This window comes from Hyaena hyaena, unplaced genomic scaffold, assembly GCF_003009895.1.
Source record: "Hyaena hyaena isolate Hyena2069 unplaced genomic scaffold, ASM300989v1 scaffold_1063, whole genome shotgun sequence".
Lineage (NCBI taxonomy): Eukaryota > Metazoa > Chordata > Mammalia > Carnivora > Hyaenidae > Hyaena > Hyaena hyaena.
Window position 1 is genome coordinate 159,136 of NW_024081688.1, and position 8,683 is coordinate 167,818.

An 8,683-nucleotide genomic window follows, 5' to 3' on the forward strand; every position below is an offset into this window, starting at 1 on the left:
TTTAGACTGTGATGCTGGCAACTGATATTTTTATCATACTACAAAAAAATGCTCTTATTTTCAGGCTCAGCAAAGATTTGATAGTTCTCAAATATATCCACTCTTATTCTAACCTATATTTTTTAAAATCACTCAACACATTGTATCCCTTGCATTAGACAGATTATATATAGCCTTTATCCTGTTTAGTAAGCAATGAGGCATTGGGATGTTATTTTTTTAACTTTTAAAAAGAGTTTTTAATGATAACATAATACATATTAACTATGGAAAATGTAAACAGGTAAACAGTATAGACAGGCAAAAATGAAGCACATCCTCCTTCTTTATCAAAGCCCAAATCCTGCTGCCTTGAAATATCCACAAGAAGAGTTTGACTTATTCTTCCAATACACTTCTCTATAGATATGCATCAGTTCAAAAAAAAAAAAAACCCTCAAAAGATCATCTTGCAACCACTTTTATGCAGTGCTCTTTTAACCTAGCAATACAGATTTACCTCACTCTTTTTAGAGGCATTGTTATCATAGAACTCAACCACCATGTAGTCAGTAGCATAGTTTAAGGAATTTCATCAGCCACTTAGAATGAATACATGTGGACAGCAGATTATATTTCATGAATTGCAGTAATTTATACATCTTATAGATGCAAAATATTTTAGGGTATATTATCCTAAAGGCGAACTGAAAACAAAATTAGGAATTGCTGTGACACAGGTCCAAGTGTGTGGCCCTCTTCCCTGGAGAGTATTTAACCCCATCCCAGCACATCAGAGAAGCTCTATGGTGTCAGTCCCAGGGATGTTTTGTCTTCTGAATTCTCCAAGCAGGTGCTTGATTTCAAATGTTGTCATGAATTCTTTACTGTCTTTTTGTTGTTGTTGTTCTTTATTTTTTAAATCTTAAGCTACTTTAACACTGGAGTTAAATTTTCTGGAAAATACTCCTGGTTTGGGCCACTTTCCCCTTTCTTATGTTTATTCTCATCTACATTGATTTTTTTTTTTAATATGGAGGAATCAGAGTGGTCACTAGTGAATGAATTATGAAATAATTAGGGTGAAGAATCCTGACAGCTGTCTCAGGACTTTGAAAATGAATAGTTGCCTCTTTCTTTGACTTGATGAAGTGGGATTAGCAAAGTAGAATTTAGTTTATTTTCAGTAGAAGATACTATAGAAGACTTTAGGCATTTATTATGCTAAAAAGCTTTGAATGGCATAGTTAAAAAATGTGTCTCACAGGTGCATATTCTAATGGCCTATTTCCTGTTCTTTGGATTTAGTAGAACTGGGCAGTAGTTTATGTCTTTTGGAACACTATAGAGAACTAGGGTGACCAACCCATTTAAAACCCCAACCTTGAAACCCCCTCAGTCCCTGGCAAAACAGGACAGGTAGTCATCCTATAGAGAACCCAGCAAGACTCTTGCCTTTGAGCAAGGAAGAGATTGTTCCATTGGGAGATAAAATTTAAAATCCTGCATGGAATGAGCAGCAGGACAACATAGTTATCACCAAAGCTCAGATATGAATGCCTAGGTTCATGTTTAGAAAAAGGCGCACACTGGGCTAGGGTCTAAACGAGGTTTTCTCTGCATTTCACTGTGTGTAAACCCCAGAGTTGGACAACTCTGGTGAAGGGTCTGGTATGGGTTTTTGCTTGAGAAGCTGAGTAACAGGTGGACATGCATCCCAAGAGAATCCTTGCTCCTGTGTTGGCTGTACCAGTGAAGATCAATGTTTTTTCCCATCAGTTATTTTTAGCAAAAACTCTTTTAGTTCAACCCCCCTCTTATTTCTCTTTGATCAAATTTCTCCCCTTTCTCCAGGTGAATGCTTTTTTGGAAGTGATGAGCTTCCTTAAGGCCCATAGTTTTACAACATATCTCCCTAGTTTATAATTGACTGGCATCTACTTAAATGTTGCATTAGGGCTATCCTGCCCTATGTATTGTTCTGCAATTTACTTTTTTCATAGTCTTGTCTTTGAGATTGATCCATGTCAATATAGGTGGGTCTCATCCATCTCTTGTTAACTGGTGGTAAATAGCTTGTCACATGATGACAGTGAAGGTCAATTTTCCTGGTATTTATGTTCACTGCTTTTAGGAAAGCCTGTATGTGAAGTGTAGTTGAAGTGAAGGAGGAAAAAGAGGAGATGTGGAAAGAAAAGAAAGGCCAGCAGTCCAATCCTCCTCCAATATAAACTCATATTTTGCTTTAGACTCTTTGAGATGGAAGAAACCTAATGGGTAGTGAAGTTCATTTTGCTGCACTCCATCTGTTTAAGTGGATAGGACCAAGCAGCCCCCTTGACTTCAATCCAAAGCTATACTGGTTCCATCTTGCTGCTAGGCCTCCCAGGCAAGGGTGTCTGGAGAACTAGGTAGATCATCTCATGGACAATTGTTGTACATAATAATGCATGATTTTTATTATAAAGACTTTTAAAAAAAGTAATCTGTTGTGAGCTGTGTGTGTTATTAAGCACTCATCTTGATAGCTTTTTAAAATACTTCCTCCTTTTGTTGTGTTCTTTCAGAGAGGCTGCCGCAGCAGCCTGCTTCCTTCCTGATTGTCGTATGCGTCCATGAAATCAGATCTCAAAGTGCTCTGCCTGTTTTTAAAAAAATAGCAAAACTTGTTGCCACATAGGACAGTTTCTCCAGCCCACAGAAACACATCTAAGGAGAGTATTGAACAATCCTTTCCCTCTTCTCCCTTGTGTTTTAAAAGGTCTAGTAGACCCAAGGAAATAGTTAAAGTTTCCTTTTGTATTCATTGTTTCTTTGATTTTGTCATTGTAGTTAAAGGGGAGGGGATGTAGGTTAACCAGCATCCGGAATGTGAAATATAACATAGAACTGTAAAAAAAAAAAAAAACCTATTAACTGCTTACAAGTCTAGTGGGAACACTAGAAGGACAATGGTGTTATAAGCCTTGCAGTCAAAGATTTCATGGAACTGTCAAAAATGTTTGTAATCTGCATCTAGGAGCCCCAGAATATTAGCTTAGAAAAATTTTGAAAATTTCCAAGTGGTAATCAAATAGAGCTATTGGGAGTATAAACTATCATACTACTTTTGGGGGCTCTATCTGCTCAACACATATGGACAAACTTGAGTCAATATATATAAGCAGGATTTTTTCCAAAAAATATATCAATTCTTTATGTCTAAAAAAGAATTTCAAAGGGATTTTGAGCCCTTGAACTTGTTCTTAAGTAATTTCACACCTCCTTTAGGTACCAGTGATTATAAACCTTTCTTTATACTAGTGCGAATTTGACTATATTGGGTTCAGTTTCCTTAAAGCAAGTTTTATCTTGACAAATACATACTTTTATATAAAGTGCACTAGCAGTGTTTATCAATGACAGTGTTTATCATCAAGTTCTACATCATCTCTTTGGAAAGACACTCCAAGGGTCATAATATCTCTTTTTTCCCCCCAAATTAACTCATGTAGATAGATCTCTTCTGAATTAGTAGAGAGTTATTATTCTAAGGTGTTATAGGTATGAAGAAACCCTTTCAGTGACCCCTGTTCCTGCTAGGTTGGCAATATGTTGGCAGATGGCGGCCTCTAGCTATTTCCTCTGCCATTTTTGTTTCGCCCACCTGTCAGCCATAAGCTATTATAAAGTTTATTTTATCCCTGTCCTTGAGTGACTGTTCAAAAGTTTGGACTTATAGAGTTCAATTATGAACACTTTATTATTCTTGAAAAGCTGCCTTGTGTGTTTTAAAAGGTCTAGTAGTTTCTCTACTTAGGTAAATTACCATTCTCATTTTTCCCCTTTTTTTATAGGCCGGGGCTTGATGGTACTTTAAAGAGACTCGTCCCAGCAAATATAAATTCCTTTGCCTTTTATTCCCCCTCTCCTCCTGATTCAGGTTTCCATAGCACTCTTTACCTGGAAGAAAATTAGCAAATGCATCTGAAACCTCCACATTTATTTCCTGTCATCCCCCTTTCTGATTTCACATGCCAACTCTGCCAGACTATTACAATAACACCTCTTTCCTCTCCTGGAAGACTTCTCCTGCTGCTATCTGGTCACCTGGCTAACCCCTTTTGCTCCGCTAAGTCTTAGCCATGACATTTTCTCTTTCTGGAAACATTTTTTCACTTCCTACGACTAGGTCAGGAGGCTTTCTTATTTGTACCTTCTGTTTGGCTTTGTAAAGGATCATGTTGTTGGAGTATTGAAAAAAACACCCCCACTATGTACACTCACATTGTCTTCTGCCTACTCCCAACAATTAGGTCATCACTGCTGCAGAGGAGAAAGGAACTAACTTAGCTGTCTGCTCCTGGCATTTGTCTTCTAAAGATACTCTTTCTGGGAGAAAACTGGACTCAAGACATTGGGATTTAAGAAAAATAAATTTTTTCACCCTTTCTGGTCTCCCACCCGAGACTAGAGAAAGATGCTCAGAGCATCAAAGAAGGATGAGAAGAAATGAATGTATAGACTTCAGCAGCTCCCAGATAAAGAATAACAAAACCACAATGAGATACCACCTCACACCTGTCAGAGTGGCTAAAAATAACAACTCAAGAAACAACAGATACTGGAGAGGATGAGGAGAAAGGGGAACACTTTTGCACTGTTGGTGGGAATGCACACTGGTGTAGTTACCCTAGAAAACAGTATGGGGGTTCCTCAAAAAATTAAAAATATAACTACATTATTATGAACACCAATTGCACTCCTAGGTATTTATCCAAAGGATACAAAAATGCTGATTCAAAGGGGCACATGCATTCCAATGTCTATAGCAGTCAGGAGGGGAGAGGCAAGATGGCTGAGAAGTAGGGAGCTCCATACATTTCGCCTGCACCCATCTCTCTAACAGAGAAGGCCTGAAGTCGTAGGACCCTGAGCCACAGGAGTTTGAGAAGAGAAAGAGAGAGAGTATACTGGGAAGGAAATCTCATAAGTGCGTGAGTGCCAACTGGGGAAGACAAAAGCGGGATGGGACCCAGAGGATGGGAGGGAGGGGAGGGAACCCAGCTTGCATGCAACTGCGGTGAGTGATTAACCGGCCAGTGGTGGTGAGCTGCTGCCAGTCCAGGGGAATGGAAAGAAATGCTGAGATTGTTCATAGAACCGTCCCTGGAGAAGAGGAAAAAAAAAAACCACGGCTTGGAAAGACAGTGTTTTTTAGCTCTGGCTGAGGTGCTGACTTTAAACTAGGTGCCCTGGTCCCAGAAGGCGCCAGGAAAAACTGAACTGCCCCCAGCCTGGCACCATCCATGGCAGCGGGGCCCAGTGAAGCAGCAGCAACGCCTATGGTGGCGGTCCTGGCGCCCAGTGAAGCAGCGGCAGCAGCGCACTGTGGCAACGCGGACTCTGCCGACCTGAAGTTGCTACCTTCCCCAAACGCACTTGGTTTGTATTGCTGCTTGACCCCGGAGGATCTGAGGCTGCGACACTTCCCCCACACGCGACTCAAACCCTGGCAACAGGGAAGTAGCGACCGGCTGGACTGTTCAGGGTGGTATAACAAAGCCCGCGGACTGGGACCTGGAAACGAGGCAGAGCATGGGGCATAGAACTCAGTCCACCTTGGTTACATCCTCAGCACAGGGGGATCGGACCTGAAGAAGTGATTTGCAACACTTGGTTAAGAAGGGACTGGGGGATGGGGCGCCTGGGTGGCTTAGACGGTTAAGTGTCTGATTTTCGCTTAGGTCATGATCTCGAGGTCCGTGGGTTCGAGCCCCGCGTCGGGCTCTGTGCTGACTGCCAGCTCAGAGCCTGGAGCCTGTTTCAGAGTCTGTGACTCCCTCTCTCTCTGACCTTCCCCTGCTCATGCTGTCTCTCTCTCTATCTCCTAGAAAAAAAAAAAAAAAAGGGACTGGGGCAATGCTATTCTTCTCCCTACAACCACCAAGGAAGGGCCTCAGGGAGGCCAGCAGACACAGTGGAGACAAGACATGCCTACACCAAACCATGCCCATTCCCTCCAGATACCTGTTTTGTTGTTGTAGCTGTTTTTACCTGAGCCTGGGTTTGCGTGTTTATTGGTTTTGTCTGTGCGTTTGTGTACCTGTGTTCCCTCTGTGGTTGTGTGTTTTCTTTTTCCAGGGCTACCTCAAGAAACAAACCAAACTACACATAGTGGAGAGTCCCAAATACCACTACCAGTAGGGAAACAAAATAACCAAAAGCTCAACAAGAGAAACCAAGAGACACCATCCAAAGAACACTTCCTGAAGAGACAGACCCTGAATAGTCAAAAGAGCCCTCTCTAATACAGCAGAACTCGCAGGGGCTGAGTGTACAACAAGCTTTTAAAAGTAACAAGAGATAGAAAGCTAACCAAAATGATGAAGCAGAAGAACTCTCCTCCAAAGAAACTCCAGGAAGAAATGACAGCTAGAGAACTGCTCAAAACAGATATAAGCAACATAACTGAACAAGAATTTAGAACAATAATCATAAAATTAATCGCCGGGCTTGAAAAAAGCATGGAGGACATCAGAGAAACTATGGCTACAAACAATATGGAGCTTAAAAATAGTTATGGTGAATTTAAAAATGCGATAAATGAGCTACATAATAAACTGGAGGCGTCCAATGCACGGATTGAAGAAGCAGCAAGGAGAATAAGTGATTTAGAAGACACCATTATAGAAAAAGAAGAAACTGAGAAAAAGAGAGATAAACTGATCCAGGAAGATGAAAGAAGAGTTGGAGAGCTCAGCGATACAATCAAACGGAACAATATCCATATCATAGGAATTCCAGAAGAGGAAGAGAGAGGGAAAGGAGCTGAAGGAGTCCTGGAACAAATTATAACAGAGAACTTCCCCAACCTGGAGAGGGAAGTAGGAGTTGAAATTCAAGAGGAACAGAGAACTCTCCTCACATGTAACTTGAATCGATCTTCTGCACGACATATCATAGTTAAACTGACAAAATATAAGGACAAAGAGAGAATTTTGAAAGCAGCTAGGGAGAAAAGGGCCCTAACATACAAAGGGAAACCTATCAGAGTGCTGACAGACCTATCTAATGAAACTTGGCAGGCCAGAAAGGAATGGCAGATCTTCAATTTGATCAACAGAAAAAATATGCAGCCAGAATCCTCTATCCAGCAAGCCTGTCATTCAGAATAGAAGGAGAGAGAAAAGTCTTTCCAAATAAACAGAAATTGAAAGAGTTTGTCACCATTAAGCCAGCCCTACAAGAAATCCTGAGGGGGACTCTTTGATGAAAGTGTTACAAGGAACGCAAGATACTAGAGACACCACTACAAGCATGAATCCCACAAAGGACACAAAGACTCTAAACCCACATATTTCAATAATAACACTGAATGCAAATGGGCTGAATGCTCCAATCAACGACATAGGGTAGCAGAAATGATAAAAAAAAATCCATCTATTTGCTGTCTACTAGAAACTCATTTTAGACTGTAAGATACGTTCAGATTAAAAGTAAGGGGTTGGAGAAATATCTATCATGCTACAAAAAGTCAAAAGAAAGTGGAGAAGCTATACTTATATCAGACAAACTGGACTTTAAATTAAAGACAATAACAAGGGATGAAGAAGGGCATTATATAATAATTACAGGGTCTATCCATCAGGAAGAACTAACAATTATAAATGTCTACGCACTGAATATGGGAGCACCTAACTATTTAAAACAATTAATCACAAACAGAAACAATCTTATAGATAAGAATGTGATAATAGCAGGGGACTTTAATACTCCACTTACAGCAATGGATAGGTCAACCAGACAGAAAATCACTAAAGAAACAATGGACTTGAATGACACATTGGACCAGATGGATCTGACAGATATATTAAGAACTCTACATCCTGAGGATAGGGAATTCACTTTCTTCTCAAGTGCGCATGGCACATTCTCCAAGATAGATCACATACTGGGACATAAAGCAGCCCTCAATAAACATAAAGAATTGAGATCATACCATGCACACCTTCAGATCATAATGCTTTTAAACTTGAAATCAATCACAGGAAGAAGTCTGGAAAACCTCCAAAAACATGAAGGTTAAAGAATACCCTACTAAAGAATGAATGGGCCAATCAGGCAATTAGAGAAGAAATGAAAAGATATTTGGAAACAAATGAAAATTAAAATACAACAATCCAAAGTCTATGGGATGTGGCAAAGGCAGTCCTAAGAGGAAAGTACATTGCACTCCAGGCCTATTTCAAAAACTTAGTGGGGCGCCTGGGTGGCTTAGTCGGTTAAGCATCTGACTTTCGCTTAGGTCATGATCTCGCGGTTCGTGGTTCGAGCCCCGCGTCGGGCTCTGTGCTGACTGCCAGCTCAGAGCCTGGAGCCTGTTTCAGTCTGTGACTCCCTCTCTCTCTGACCCTCCCCTGCTCACGCTGTCTCTCTCTCTGTCTCCTAGAAATAAATAAAACATTAAAAAATTTAAAAAAAAAAAACAAACTTAGAAAAAGCGCAAGTGCAAAATCTAACAACTCACCTAAAGGAACTAAAGGGAGAGCAACAAAGGCACCCTAAACCCAGTAGAAGAAGAGAAATAATAAAAATCAGAGCAGAAATAACATAGAGACCAAAGAAACAATTGAACAGATCAATGAAACCAAGAGTTGGCTCTTTGAAAAAATAAACAAAATTGACAAACCTCTAGCCAGGCTTCTCAAAAAGAAAAGAGAGA